The 13,805-nt window shown below is 40.5% G+C and overlaps 1 protein-coding gene across 2 annotated transcripts in view; it reads left to right on the top strand.

The window, feature by feature from the left end:
- The window catches only part of TRAK2 (trafficking kinesin protein 2), a 69,591-nt gene that overhangs the window by 1,338 nt on the left and 54,448 nt on the right, over window positions 1-13,805 (top strand). The gene's annotated exons all lie outside the window — the stretch shown is intronic.

Genomic DNA, 13,805 nt, shown 5'->3' on the forward strand with positions numbered 1-13,805 from the left:
AAAGTGGAGATTCAAACCTGGATCTGCCTTGCTTCAAAGCTACAGGTGGAGTAACTTGTACCTACCTCAGAAATTTTTTTTTTTACCTCAGAAATTACTGACATTAAAGGTTGAATAGTTAAAAAGTATTTTCCAGCATTAGCTCCTAATACTGGTTCCAAAACACCTTGGACTTGTAGAATAAGCTCTGGACCCCTGCTTTAGTGCTTTCAAACAAGCTGTTCCCTCTGTCTGCAATGCTCATTCCCCAGAGCTTCTCAGTACGACCCTAAAAGCCCATGCCAAATTTACCTCAGTTTACTTATATAAGAAATAACAGGATTGGACTTTTATCTCAACGGTCCTTTTCCAGTTCCAAGTCTGTGTGATTATACAGTAGAAAATATGAACCAAGGGGTCTAATTCTCCATTAAAACTATCTAACATTTATAGTCATAAAGGGTAGAAAACTTGCAAGAGTTTTTTATGTCAATACTCAAAATATGTTAAACATCAATATAGAGAGTGAGACAATAATATATTATTTCATGTTTATTTTGTGTTCTGTTTATGTTATCGGTACCGATTTTTGAACCTCTTTAGTTCCATTTTATTTTATCAATAAGAAACCTGAGGCTTAAGGTAATACTTAAATTTAAGTGACTCAGTAATTGAAGGAACTAAATTATGGTTCCTAGTCATGTATATTCAGACCTTGAGTGTTCTGTAATATAATAAACATTTATATAATATTCATACAATATTTACTATGTGTTCGATGCCCATCTAAGTGTTTTACCTATGTTAACCAAAAGGTTGGCAGTCCGAATCCATCAGCTGCTCTGTGGAAGAACCCTATGAGGCAGTTCTACTCTGTCCAGTTCAGTCGTTATGAGTAGGAATTGACTCAATGGCAATGGGTTTGGTTTTTTTTGGTTTTAACTTCTCCTTACATTAGTGCTGTGAGATGATTTATGGATAGGCACCTGAGGCAAAGAGAGGATAAGCGCCACTCAGCTAGTTAAGTGGTAGAGCTGGGTTTCAAATCCAGGCAATATCAGAATCTTTAATATTTATTAAATATAAATTGTTTACCAATTCACAACCGTTTTCATATAATTAAGTCATTTCTCTTTACAAATACCTTACATAGAGTGGAAACTCAGGATTTAGTGACTTCCCAAAGATAAGTAAATGGCAGGGCTAGTATTTGAACCTATGCTTGCCTTAATGCTCTTGCTGCTAAACAAGACTGGAGGTTTGGGTCCACCCAGAAGCACCTTGGAAGAAAGCCTTGGTGATCTACTAACGAAAAGTCAGCCACTGAACCCTGTAGAGCGTAGTTCTACACTGACACACATGACTCAGAGTTGAGTTGATGGCAACTGGTATGGGCTATGCACTGTGGTAGGTGCTAGAGATACAGTCTGTTCAGACTGAAGAGGGAAAGAGACAATTATGGTAGTGTATTGAGCATTATGAGAGCAGTGTACAGAGAGTAGTATACAAAGGTGCTATGTAAGTAGAGACAAGGCGCACTGAAATGAGACTGGGCTTGGGTCAGTCTTGATAAATGAGAATTAGCCTAGGCAGAGAAGAAAGGGAGGAGTGCTCTAGCCAAAGGCAATGGCATACAAAAAGGCTTTGAAATGTGACCAGGTGATTAGGTTTCATTGTAAGGAGGAGGAAAGAAGTGCTGAGAGATGAAGCTGGAGACTGTGCTGGGGCCAGATTAGGATGATTTTTGCATGAAATGTGAAAGGGTTTAAGCTTTATCCTATGAGGGATGAGATAGAGGGTGTTTCTAGCAATGGAAAAGCATTAGATTTGCATTTTAGAAACTACTCTGAGCCTTGTGGAAGAGGATTAAGGGGGGTAAAACTGGAAACAAGGAGTCCAATGAAATGGCTGTTGCCACAGGAAATTGAACGAAAGATATTCCTAGAATACTGAAATGTCAAACTAAAACAGCACCATTGTTAAGGTAAGGAAGACTGTGAAGAGCGCAGCTTACCCTTAGGACATACGTAAGAAGATTTAGGAAGAATTTTTATATAGCTGTTTGTATCTAGGAGCCTTGGTGGTACAGTGGTTAAGCACTCAGCTAGCCCCCCCTCCACCAGCCACTCCATGGGATAAAAATGTGGCAGTCAGCTTCCCTAAAGATGGTTGTTGTTAGGAGCTGTCAAGTTGGTTCCAACTCAGTGACCTCACGCACAACAGAACGGAACACTCCCAGCTCCTGTGCCATCCTCACGATCATTCCTATGTTTGAGCTCATTGTTGCAGCCACTGTATCAATCCATCTTGTTAAGGGTCTTCCTCTTTTTTGTTGACCCTGTAGTTTACCAAGCATGATGTCCTTCTCCAGGGATTGGTCCCTCCTGATAGTATGTCCAAGGTAGGCGAGATGAAGTCTTTCTGTACTAGCTTCTAAGGAACATTCTGGCTGTACTACTTCCAAGACAAATTTGTTCGTTCTTCTGGCAGCCCATGGTATATTTAGTAGTCTTCGCCAACACCATAATTCAAATGCATCAATTCTTCATTCTTCCTTATTCAGTGTGCAGTTTTCATGTGTGTATGAAAAAAAAAAGCGTATGAAGCAATTGAAAATACCACGGCTTTGGTCAAGCACACGTTAGTACTCAAGGTGACATCTTTGTGTTATTGAATATTCTCTCAGACTCCCTCATCACTGAAAATCCTTTCATATTTAAATAAACCTTTATGACTTATGGAAAGCAAAATGCCAAAAGCAAGGTGTGATGGTTAAGGTTGTGTGTCAGCGTGGCTGGGCCATGAATCTTAGTGGTTTGGTGATTATGTAATGATGTAATTTGGCAGATGTAATGATGTAATCATCATCTATTTTGTGATCTGATGTAGTCATACTCCGTTTTGTCATCTGATGTAAGCAACCAATCAGTTGAAAAGGGACTTTCCTTGGGGGTGTAGCCTGCATCCAGTATATATGGATGTTCTGCCAAAGGTCACATGCTCTGAATCCTGCATCTAACCTGTCATCCTCTGACCTCTGGTTCTTGGGACGTGAGCCAGCAGCCTGCCACATGACCTGCAGATTTTGGGATTCACCAGCTCCTGTGACCCCACGAGCCAGTAGCCTTCCATTTGACCTGCCAATTTGGAGTTCATCAGCCTGTGCAACCACGTGATCCAGGAAAAGACACTTGACCCACAGATTTGGGACTTGCCAGCCTCCATAACTGCATGAGCCATTTTCTTGAGATAAATCTCTGTATATTTGTGGAGCCCTGGTGGCACAGTGGTTAAGAGCTTGACTGCTAACCAAAAAGTCGGCAGTTCGAATTCACCAGCCACTCTTTGGAAACCCTATGGGGCAGTTCTACTGTGTCCTATAGGATCACTATGAGTCATAATCAAATCAGTGGCAACAGATTTGGAGTTTCTTTATATATACTTGTATATATAAAGAAACTTTACTGGTTTTGCACCTCTAGAGAGCTCAGTCTAAGATATTTGATACTGAGAGTGGGTCTAGAGGAACAGAATCATAAGGATGAGTATTGTGAATTGGTTCTCAAGTCTGGCTAGTATTAAAGGCACTCATGACTCTGCTTTTGGTAGTAAAGAGAGCACTACTAATCCATGGTGTGAAGTGGCAATAGAAATACATAAAATACCACCACCAATGGATGTATATTTGTGAGAGGCAAGGCTCTGGGTGATTGCATATTTGATACTTTTCTACAATTTTGTCAGAACGAGAAACTTAAGAAAGCTGGTTGGTTGATGTACTTTCACTAGACAAAGTGATAAAAGAAAGATATGAGCTCAGGACTTCAGAGTTACGGCTCAAGTGCTGCATAAAAGACCTGAAAGTTGCCACTTGTGCCCTGAAAGAAAGCTTTATTTCTTGTAGTAACAGAGCTGACATTGCTGAAAACCAAATCCAGAGTCTTATTGTAAGAGTGGCTGAATTATAATGCCAATTGAATTCCCAGCCTCAAATGGGGTCTGAAGTTAAAGTGAAGACATTGATTGGGAAAACGTAGGATCCTGAAACTTGGGGTTGGGACATATGGGAAGATAATCAGGAAGCTGGTGACATCGAGCCCCTAAATTCCATTGAGTCACTCCTGCCAACAGAAACAGCCCTCTTATTCCCAACTGAAGAGATTACTTCATCTTTGTCTGCTAAGCCACCCTCTCCAGTAAAACCATTATCCTACCCCCATCTGATGAGATTACCCCATCTATGTCTGAAGAACCTTTGAGATATCACCTGGGGCATTGCCTGAGGAAGATGCCTTACAAGACATTGTTGAATGTTCCCCAGACCCACCCCCACCACCCATTTTTGCTTCTAGACTTATAACTAGACTTAAGTCCCAGCAAGCCCCAGAAGGTGAAATACACAGTGTGACCTGTGAGGAGGTATGCTACACTCCAAAAGAACTGCTTGATTTTTCTAATATATACAAACAAAACCCTGGGGAATATGTGTGGGAATGGCTATTAAGGGTGTGGGATAATGGTGCAAGGAACATAAAGTTGGATCAGTCTGAGTTTATTAATATGGGCCCTCTAAACACAGATTCTTCATTCAGTGCTTCAGCTTGAGAGGTTAAGAAAGGATCTAATGGTTTATTTGGTTGGGTTGCTGAAGCATGAGTTACGTGGTGGCCTACACTAAATCAAGTTAAAATGCCAAACTGCCTTGGTATACTGTAGAAGAAGGTATCCAAAGGCTTAGGGAAATTGGCATATTAGGGTGGATTTATCAGGTTGGACCCACAGACTCACCCGTGGTGTGCCCAGAGGACACACTTTTCACCACAACGGTGAGGAACAAATTTTGAAAGGGAACCCCATCATCCTTGAAGACTGCTGTGATTGCTATTTTACGTAAATCAGATTTGACAGTGAGAACTGCCCTAACTAAATTAAGATATGTAGCTACAATGGGGCTGATTAGACCCTGTGGTGATGGGGCCAAGTGGTAGCACTTATCGCCAAAGACAAGGTGGGCATGGTTACCGTAATGGACAGCAGAGTCAAAGCAGCAATCAGAATAGTCTGACTCGTATGGACTTATGACATTGGTTATTTAGTTATGGTGTCCGTAGGAGTGAAAAAGAAGGGAAATCTACTAAATATTTAGTAGATCTGTACAAGTGGAAGAATTTTAAGTCAAGTGAACAACAGTCTAACTCGAATCACCAGAATAGAGAGTCACAGACTTGAGCCAGTTTACAGACCCACAACCCCTTGAATGAAGGGGAGGCCGGGTCGCCTTGAAAAAGACCCCACTATACTGCCAAAAATTTATATGTTACTTTTTCTCCCAGCCTTCCGCAAAGAGATCTGTGGCCTTTTACTAGAGTAACTGTTCACTGGGGAGAAGGAAATAATCAGAGTGCTTCAATTACTGGGCACTGGCTCCAAACTGACACTAATTCCAGGAAACCCAAAATGTTATTCTGCCCCACCACAGCAGGGGCTTATGGAGGCCAGGTTATTAATGGAGCCTTACCTCAGGTCTGACTCACAGTGAGTTCAGTGGGTCCCAAAGCCCATTCTGTAGTGATTTCCCTAGTTCCAGGACGCATAATTGGACTAGACATACTCAGCAATTGGCAGAACCCGTTCATTGGATCCCTGACATGTGGTGTAAGGGCTATTACAGTAGAAAAAGCCAAGTGGAATGCTTTAGAACTACTACTACCTAGGAAAATAGTAAACCAAAAGTTACACTGCATTCCTGGAGGGATTGTAGAGATTACGGCACCATCAAGGTCTTGAAGGATGCAGGAGTGGTGATTCCCGCCACATCCCCATCAACTTGCTTATTTGGCCTGTGCAGAAACTGGATTCATCTTGGAGAATGACTGTGAATTATCATAAACTTGACTACATGGTGACTCCAATTTCGGCTGCTGTACCAGATGTAATTTCATTGCTTGAGCAAATTAATACATTTCCTGGTATCTGTGCGACAGCAACAGATTAGGTGTTTGGTACCTGGTGTGCAGCTACTGAGCTGGCTAATGCCTTTTTATTCATACCTGTTTCGAAGGACCACCAGGAAGTTGAACGGAGGAGGGCTTTGTATTTTTACATCATGCTGCCCAGCTCAAGATGTATTATTCCTCAATAAAATTCCTTTTCTTTCACTGCTAACAGCGTACGAGATTTTCATCTTTGAGAACTTAGATTTCTGGTATCGTTAGATTTTTAGATCTAATCCAAACCAATTGTCATTGAGTCAATTCTGACTCATAGTGACTCTATAGGACAGAGTAGAGCTGTCCCATAAGGTTTCCAAGGAGTGGCTGGTAGATTCCAAATGCTGACCTTTTAGTTAGCAGCCAGGTTCTTAACCACTGTGCCACAGGGCTTCAGATCTAATCTAGAGTATTAAATTTTAGATCTAACCTAGATCATTAGATGAAGATCTTTAGCATTCTCCCCCATTAGATCTTAAATGTTAAATTTCTTAGCTCTTTAACCTTCCTTAGATATTCTTTGGAGAAACTTGTGTGAGGAGAAAGGCAGTAGCTAGAGAGAGTCTAGAGTTTTGGGAGCTACTTTATAAAATTTTACTTCACCTGTTTTTAATAAAACGGAAAATTTTTTTAGTGTATTAATAGGCCAAGGAAGAGGATGAAGGTAGAAGAGGATAAGGATAACTGATGAAGCAAAATTAGAGAAATCAGTAGTAGGATTTTAAGTAAACTTATATTTCATTTTTTTTTAAACATACACACATGATTCACAGATCAAAAGATGTATGATCAAAAGTAAGTTTCTCTCCCCCTTTGATCTCCCAGTCACCCATTTCCTCTTCTAAGAGAATTACAGATTTACACTCCCAGCAGCAAGTGTGCAAGTGCACGATGGACATAATGTTTGTACTTAATTCTCAAAGTTTGGAGAGAAAGCTAGATCTGAATGTACATTGATTTTTAGTGAAAGGAATGAGAATAAGAGAAATAAAGAACAGACGGAGTGTCAGAAATGAATGAGAAAGATGTGGTATGGAATTACTTTAGAAGAGAAAGGACATAGAGGATCGTGGAAGATATGTCTATGCTGGAAAACCCAAGCAGCAGCCCCATTTCACATGGTTTTGTGATCTTTTCAGAACTTAACTACTTCTCTTCCTCCTCCGTCTTCTTCCTCTTCATTGAGGTGAAATTTACATAAATACAATTAAGTATTTTAAAATGAACCATTCAGTGGCATTAATAACATTCACAGTGTCATGCAACCACCACCTCTGTCTAGTTCCAAAACATTTTGATACCTCAAAAGGATACCCATACCAGTGAAGTTGATGCATCCCATTCCCCTCTGCTCCTAGTAACCACCAATCTGCCTTCTGTCTTTAGGGATTTACCTGTCTGGATATTTCATGTAAATGAAATCATACAATCTGTGACCTTTTTTTTCTTAGTGTAATATTTTTGAGATTCATCATCATTGTAGCATGTACTAGTGCTTCATTCCTTTTATGGATGAGTATTTCATTGTATGTATATGCCACAGTTTGTTTATCCAGTCTTCCATTGATTGACATCAGGCTGTTTCCAGTGAATAGCTGGCTGTTGTGAATAGCATCTCTTGTGAATATGCATGTATGTGCATTTGTTTAAGTAATTGTTTTCATTTCTTTTGGGTATATACCTAAGGTTGGAATTGCTGGGTCTTTTGGGCCATTACTCATTTCTGGGTGTCATGAATTGAAATGTGTCCACCAAAAATTTGTGTCAACTTGACTGGGCCATGATTCATCCATTTTGTGATCTGATGTAAGTATGTCTTGTAACTGCTAGCCTCTGTGCCGGTTGTGATGGTCCCATTTGGGAGTGAGTTGTCCTTTATATTAATGAGGCATGATTAGGTTATATTAGTGAGGATAAGGGTAGGATGTACCACCGTTAAAGGGGATAAAAGGAGTGAGAAACGAGCAGAGAAGAGGGACCTCCTACCACCAAGAGAGAAGAGCTGGGAGAGAAGCATGTCCTTTGGACCCAGGGTCCTTGCACAGAGAACCTCCTAGACCAGGGGAAGATTGATGCTTACAGATGCTGAAAGGACACAAGGACCTTCCCCCAGGGCAGAGAGAGAAAGCCTACCCCTAGAGCCAGCACCTTGATTTTAGACTTCTAGCCTCGTAAGGTTTTCAACCAACATAAATGGCGACTATACACATGGACCTTGCCAGATGGAACACACAGAAATCAAATTGGCTACATCTGTGGAAAGAGACGATGGAAAACCTCAATATCATCAGTCAGAACAAGGCCAGGGGCCGACTGTGGAACAGACCATCAATTCCTCATATGCAAGTTCAAGCTGAAACTGAAGAAAATCAGAGCAAGTCCAGGAGAGCCAAAATATGACCTTGAGTATATCCCACCTGAATTTAGAGACCATCTGAAGAACAGATTTGATGCATTGAACACTAGTGACTGAAGACCAGATGAGTTATGGAAGGACATCATCCATGAAGAAAGAAAGAGGTTGCTGAAAAGAAGGGAAAGAAAGAAAAGACCAAGATGGATGTCAGAGGAGACTCTGAAACTTGCTGTTGAGCATCGAGCAGCTAAAGCAAAAGGAAGAATTGATGAAGTAAAAGAATTGAACAGAAGATTTCAAAGGGCCTCTCGAGAAGACAAAGTATTATAATGATATGTGCAAAGAGCTGGAGATGGAAAACCAAAAGGGAAGAACACGCTCGGAGTTTCTCAAGCTGAAAGAACTGAAGAAAAAATTCATGCCTCGAGTTGCAATAGTGAAGGATTCCCTGGGGAAAATCTTAAACGATGCAGGAAGCATCAAAAGAAGATGGAAGGAATACACAGAGTCATTATACCAAAAAGAATTAGTCGATATTCAAGCATTTCAAGAGGTGGCATATGATCAGGATCCGATGGTACTGAAGGAAGTAGTCCAAGCTGCTCTGAAGGCATTGGAGAAAAACAAGGCTCCAGGAATTGGTGGAATATCAGTTGAGATGTTTCAACAAACAGATGCAATGCTGGAGATGCTCACTTATCTATGCCAAGAAATATGGAAGACAGCTTCCTGGCCAGCGGACTGGAAGAGATCCATATTTATGCCTATTCCCAAGAAAGGTGATCCAACCGAATGTGGAAATTATAGAACAATATCATTAATATCACACACAAGCAAAATTTTGCTGAAGATCATTCAAAAACAGTTGCAGCAGTGTATCGACAGGAAACTGCCAGAAATTCAGACCAGTTTCAGAAGAGGACGTGGAACCAGGGATATCATTGCTGATGTCAGATGGATCCTGGCTGATAGCAGAGACTACCAGAAGGGTGTTTACCTGTGTTTTATTGACTATGCAAAGGCATTCGACTGTGTGGATCATAACAAACTATGGATAACACTGTGAAGAATGGGAGTTCCAGAACACTTAATTGTGCTCTTGAGGAACCTTTACATAGATCAAGAGGCAGTTGTTCGGACAGAACAAGGGGATACTGATTAGTTTAAAGTCAGGAAAGGTGTGCATCGGGGTTGTATTCTTTCACCGTACCTATTTAATCTGTATGGTGAGCAAATAATCTGAGAAGCTGGAGTATATGAAGAAGAACGGGGCATCAGAATTGGAGGAAGACTCATTAACAACCTGCATTATGCAGATGACACAACCTTGCTTGCTGAAAGTGAAGAGGACCTGAAGCACTTCCTAATGAAGATCAAAGACCACAGCCTTCAATAAAGATTACACCTCAACATAAAGAAAACAAAAATCTTCGCAACTGGTCCAATGAGCAACATCACGATAAATGGAGAAAAGATTGAAGTTGTCAAGGATTTCATTTTACTTGCATCCACAATCAACAGCCATGGAAGCAGCAGTCAAGAAATCAAAAGACGCATTGCATTGGGCAAATCTGCTGCAAAGGACCTCTTCAAAGTGTTGAAGAGCAAAGATGTCACCCTGAAGACTAAGGTGCGGCTGACCCAAGCCATGGTATTTTCAATCACATCATATGCATGTGAAAGCTAGACGATGAATAAGGAAGACTGAAGAAGAGTTGACGCCTTTGAATTGTGGTATTGGCAAAGAATATTGAATATACCATGGACTGCCAAAAGAACAAACAAATCTGTCTTGGAGGAAGTACAGCCAGAATGCTCCTTAGAGGCAAGGATGATGAGACTGCGTCTTACATACTTTGGACATGTTGTCAGGAGAGATCAGTCCCTGGAGAAGGACATCATGCTTGGCAGAGTACAGGGTCAGCGTAAAACAGGAAGACCCTCAACGAGGTGGATTGACACAGTGGCTGGAACAATGAGCTCAAGCATAACAACGATTGTAAGGATGGCGCAGGACCAGGCAGTGTCTCGTTCTGTTATGCATAGGGTCGCTATGAGTCGGGACTGACTTGACAGCACCTAACAACAACAACAGCAAGCCTCCTAAACTGTGAGAGAATCAATTTCTGTTCCTTAAAGCCACACCTGTGACTTAAGATGTTGGGTAATTCTGTGTTTAACATTTTTTTTTTCTTAATTGTGCTTTAAGTAAAAGTTTACAAATCAAGTCAGTCTCTCATACAAAAACTTACATACACCTTGCTATATATTCCTAGTTGCTCTCCCCCTAGTGAGATAGCACACTCCTCCTTTCCACCCTGTATTCCCTGTATCCATTTAGCCAGCTCCTGTCCTCCTATGCCTTCTTATTTTGCCTCCAAACAGGAGCTGTCCACATAGTTTTATGTGTCTACTTGAGCAAAGGAGATGTTTAACTTTTTGAGGAAATGCCAAACTATTTTCCACAGTGGCTAGATCATTTTGTATTCCCACCAACAATGTACAAAGTTTTCCATTTCTCTGCTTTCTCCCCAACAGTTGTTACTTCCCTTTAAAAAAAAATTATAGCCATCCTAGTGAATGCAGGAAGCATCAATGGAAGCTGCAAGGAATACATTGTGTCACGGTACCAAAAAAAATTGGTCAGCATTCAGACATTTCAGGCAGAAGCCTATGACCGAGAACCGATGGTACTGAAGGAAGAAATTCAAGCTGCGCTGAGGGCGTTGGAGAACAACAAGGCTCCAGGAATTGATGGAATACCAGTTGAGATATTTTGGCAAATGGATGCAGTGCTGGTAGTGCTCACATATCTATGCCAAGAATTTTGGAAAGCAACTACCTGGCCAACCAACTGGAAGAGATCCATATTTGTGCCAGATCCAAAGAAAGGTGATCCAACAGAATGTGGAAATTACAGAACAATATCATTAATATACACATAACATTTTGCTGATGACAATTCAGAAACGATTGTAGCAGTACATCCACAGGGAGCTGCCAGAAATTCAAGCTGAATTCAGAAGAGGGTGTGAAATAAAGGATGTCATTGCAGATGTCAGAAGGCTCTTGGATGAAAGCAGAAAATACCAGAAAGATGTTTACCTATGTTTTATGGACTCTGGAAAGTCATTTGACTATGTAGATCATAACAAATTATGGATAACATTGCAAAGAATGGGAATTCCAGAATACTTAATTGGGCTCATGAGGAACCTGTACATAGACCAAGAGGCAGTCATTCAAACAGAACAAGAGGATACTGTGTGGTTTAAAATCAGGAAAGATGTGTGTCAGGGTTGTAGCCTTTTACCATACTTATTCAGCCTGTATGCTGAGCAAGCAACCCAAGAAACTGGACTATATGAAGAAGAACACAGCATGAGGTTTGGAGGAAGACTAATAACTTGCAGCTTGGAGATGACGCAACCTGGCTTGCTGAAAGCGAAAAGGACTTGAAACACTTAACTGTTGAAAATCAAAGGCTGCAGCTGCAGCCTTCAGTATGGATTGCACCTCAACATGAAAACAGAAATCCTCACAATGGGATCAGTAAGCAACATCATGATAAATGGAGAAAATAGTGACGTTGTCGAGGATTTCATTTTCCTTGGATCCACAATCAACACCCATGGAAACAGCAGTCAAGAAATCAAACGACATATTGCGTTGGGCATATCTGCTACAAAAGACCTCTAAAGTGTTAAAAAGCAAAGATATCACTTTGAGGACTAAGGTCAGCCTGACCCAAGCCATGGTTTTTTTATTCACCTCATATGCATGTGAAAGCTGGATAATGAATAAGGAAGACTGAAGAAGAATTGATGCCTTTGAATTGTGGTGTTGGTGAAGAGTATTGAATATACTATGAACTGCCAGAAGAATGAACAACTCTGTCTTGGAAGAAGTACAGCCAGAATGCTCCTTAGAAGCGAGGATGGCGAGACTTTGTTTCATATACTTTGGACATGTTATCAGGAGGGACCAGTCCCTGGAGAAGGATATTATGCTTGGTAAAGTATTGGGTCATCAGAAAAGAGGAAGACGCTCACCAAGATGGATTGTCACAGTGGCTGCATCAGTAGGCTCAAACAGGAACGATTTTGAGGGTGCACAGGACCAGGCAGTTGTGCATACGGTTGCCATGAGTTGTAACTGACTCAACAGGATTGAACAACAGTAAGTGGGTATGAAGTGGTATGATTGTGGTTTTGATTTGCATTTCCCTAATGACTAATGGGAGTCCTTGGATGACACACGGAGTTAAGCACTTGCCTGTTAACAGAAAGGTTGGCAGTTGGAACCCACCCTGAAGTGCCTATGAAGAAAGGCTTGTGATCTGCTTCCAAAAGGCTACAGCCTTGAAAACCATACAGAGTGCAGTTCTACTCTGCACATGTGGGGTCGCTATGAGTTGGAACTGACTACAACTGGTTTGATACTGGAATGTGTAATGATGTTGAGATCTTTTCATATGCTCTTCGACTATTTGTATATCTTCTTTGAAGAAATGCCTGTTGAAGTCCTTTGCCCATTTTTAAGTTGGGTTGTTTGTGTTTTTGTTGTTGAGTTGTAAGACTTCTTTATATATTCTAGAGACTATACTTTTATGAAATTTGCAAATATTTTCTCCCCCTCTGTAGGCTGTCTTTTTACTTTCTTCATAATGTCCTTCAGTGCACACAAATTTTTAATTTTGAAGAAGTCCAGTTTATTTTTTCTTTTGTTGCTTGTGCTTTGGTGTCGTATCTGTGAATCCATTACCAAATCCAAGGTCGTGAAAATTTACCCCTATATTTTCTTCTAAACATATATTTACATATATAAAACATATGTTAGTTGTCCAACTTCATTCTTTTACATACTGTTATCCAGTTGCTGAAAGAGCACTGTTTGTTGAAGAGGCTGTCTTTCTCCTTTGAATGGACTTGACACTCTTGTCAAAAATCAATTGACCGTAGATGTTTGGTTTTATTTCTGGTGAATGGTTAATTCTATTCCATTGGTCTATATCTGTCCTTATGCCAGTACCAGTAACTGCTGCTTTATATTTAATATGTAAGTCAACTTAGAAAATGGATTTTCCCAGACTTCTTAAAGATTCTTCACTTATATAAATGATATTCAAGTTACAAGTGCCAAAGCTTTGCTTTCTGCTCCTGTTGTTTTTAGTCATAAGCATATTGTGTGTTATGTATATTATATATGTATATATATATTGGGTTGTATTGTGTGTGATGCTTTGGGATCATTCAGACCAGTGGTATAAATCAAAACAAAGGGAAGCTTCTTGGTTGAGAAAGAGCACTCTCTGTCTTGAGGAAGAAGAGAGGAGGAGAAGACTAGAAACCAATTAAAATGTCTCTGAGATGGTTCTACTGTTCCTAAAGCACACAATTTAGGAACTTTTAAGAAAACATTTCAACCATGTCGTCTTTCTCAGCTAATACCAGTCTAAGCCACTGAATTTGCTTTTGGTT

Source organism: Loxodonta africana, chromosome 6 (genome assembly GCF_030014295.1).
Source record: "Loxodonta africana isolate mLoxAfr1 chromosome 6, mLoxAfr1.hap2, whole genome shotgun sequence".
Classification (NCBI taxonomy): Eukaryota; Metazoa; Chordata; class Mammalia; order Proboscidea; family Elephantidae; genus Loxodonta; species Loxodonta africana.